Here is a 2,782-nt window from a genome sequence, read left to right on the forward strand (position 1 = left end):
CAAAGACTCAAATAATATTCATGGATAGAACGGATCATAAACTCACAATTCATCGGATCCCAACAAACACACCGCTAAAAGTCATTACATCAAATTGATCTCCAAGAACATCGAGGAGAACATGTATCGAAGATCAAAAAGAGAGAAGAAGCCACCTAGCTACTGCCTACAGACCCATAGGTCTGTGGTGAACTACTCACACATCATCGGAGGAGCAAGGGTGATGATGAAGAACCCCTCCGTGATCGCTGACCCCTCCGGCAGAGTGCCGGAGAAGGCCTCTAGATTGGATCTCGTGGTTCTGGAACTTGCGGCGACTGGAATTGTATTTCGACGACTCCCCTAGGGTTTCTGGAATATTATAGAATTTATAGAGCTGAGAGGCGGCGAATGGGGTGCCCGTGGGCCCCACTACCCACAAGGGCACACCTGGGGGCCCTAGTGTGCTCTAGTGCCTAGTGGACCCCACAGGGCCCCTCTGGTGCACATCTTGGGCCTGGGTGTCTTTTGGGCAGAAAAAAATCTCCAAAAAGTTTCGGTGCATTTGGACTTCATTTGATATGGATATTCTTCAAAGTAAAAAACAAGCAAAAAACAACAACTGACACTGGGCACTATGTCAATATGTTAGTCCCAAAAAATGATATAAAGTTGCTAGTAAATGAATAGAAAACATCCAAGAATGATACTTTAATAGCATGGAATAATAAAAAGTTATAGATATGTTGGAGACTTATCAACTTCCCCAAACTTAATTCCTGCTCGTCCTCGAGTAGGTAAATGATAAAAACCAGAAATTTTGAGAATGCTACCCATCATATTTATCACATATTCCTTTTTTTGTAGCATGTACATTTGGACTTTAGATGATTCAAAGCAATAGTCTATAATTTTACATGAAGACCTCAATACTCAAGCATATCAATAAGCAAACATGTCTTTCAAAATATCAACACTAAAGAAAGCTATCCTTAGCCCATTATGCTCAATCATTGATTCATTCATGGAACACACTCAAATACTAGCTACATCCAATGCTCAAGCATGATTATAGTGCTCCCTAGTTGGTCCTTTATAAGAGAAGATGGAAACTCAAAAAGATAAAAATTGCTTAAAAGTAAATAGATAGGCCCTTCGTAGAGGGAAGCAGAGATTTGTAGAGGTGCCAGAGCTCAAAGCTTAAATTGAGAGATAAAATTGTTTTGAGAGGCATGCTTTTTCCGTAAACAAAAACGACCGAGAATTCCCAACACTTTCCATGCTAGATACACCATAGGCCATTCCCAAACATAAAGTAAAGTTTATTCCCTTTTCCACCATTCTTTCACAATCCATGGCTAGACGTATCCACGGGTGCCTTCCATACCAACACTTCCCAAGGAATTTATTATTGACAACATAAAGTAAATTCCTTTTTCAATTCACTACTCGACATCCCTATTACCGGCCACACTCTCGTGCAATAACATGTGAATAAACACCCATCTTGAGAATAACACATCTAGAATGGAAAAATATTGGCCACCCCCTGCCGCTTCATGAGCGGTACGGGCACACAAAAAGGAAATTCATTTAGAAAATTAGAGTTGGCAAATACAAATTTACTTGGAACGACATGAAAATACCGCATATAGGTAGGTATGGTGGACTCATTTGGCATAATTTAGTTTAAGGATTTTGGATGCACAAGCAGTATTCCCGCTTAGTACAAGGGAAGGCTAGCAAATAGATTGAGAAGCAACCAACCAAGCATTAAACAAAACTAACACTGAGTAATGCACCATAAGTAGGATGTAACTTCATTGCATAACTATTGACTTCCATGCTTGCATAGGGAATCACAAACCTTAACACCAATATTCTTACTAAAGCATAACTATTCACCAACATGACTCGCATATTACTATCTCCATATCGCAAAACTATTGCAAGGAATCAAGTTTTAATATGCGATGATCTTCATGATAGTTTTTATTATCCCTCTTGAATATCTATCACTTTGGGACTAGTTTTATATATTACCATTGCTTTAACAAGCTCTCAAACAAATTTAAGTGAAGAACAAGAGCATAAAGATTTCTTCAAAATTTTCATATCTCAAAATAATATAAGTGAAGCATGAGAGGATATTTCTTCAAAATTCTACTAATCTCAAATTGATCTAAGTGAAGCAAGAGAGTATATTTCTTCAAAAATTTAACAACCACCGTGCTCAAAAAGATATAAAGACTTTGGTCCCTTTGGTGCTTCCTACGACTGAACGTGCACGACGGCTTCTATGGCAACGATGATGGTGGTGAGCAATGTCGGAGGCGTGGCCTTGGTCATGGTAGTCGGCTCTTCTTCTCCGGCGTGTCCGTGGGGGTGCCTCGACTGTCCGTTGTTGTGAAGTCGAAGCTGCGGTGTGTGTGTTGTGTGTGTGCAGGGGGGGGGGTATATGCTTACGCGTGACTGGTGGTTTGTTCGATGATCCTCTGTGACACCAACCTTACCTAGATTCCTTTGTGATTTCACTGTTGGAGTCGGAACTGCACTGTATAGTATGATTTGTATGAAGTGTTGTGCCGTAGCTATTAGGGTTGCTACTTTTTTTCTTCTTCTTCTTTTTCTTTAATCTTCGGATCTTCTGGTCTTAGAATTGTTTTCCGTTGCTTGCTGTTATCAATGAAATGTCAGCGATGTTGGATCTTTGAAAAAAAAACTCAAAAGAAAAAACTACCCCTAAAAGAAACTCAAAAAAAAAAAACTTGTGGATCTCTTGTTTTGGGACTTCCAGTCGTGG

Source organism: Triticum dicoccoides, chromosome 6B (genome assembly GCF_002162155.2).
Source record: "Triticum dicoccoides isolate Atlit2015 ecotype Zavitan chromosome 6B, WEW_v2.0, whole genome shotgun sequence".
Classification (NCBI taxonomy): Eukaryota; Viridiplantae; Streptophyta; class Magnoliopsida; order Poales; family Poaceae; genus Triticum; species Triticum dicoccoides.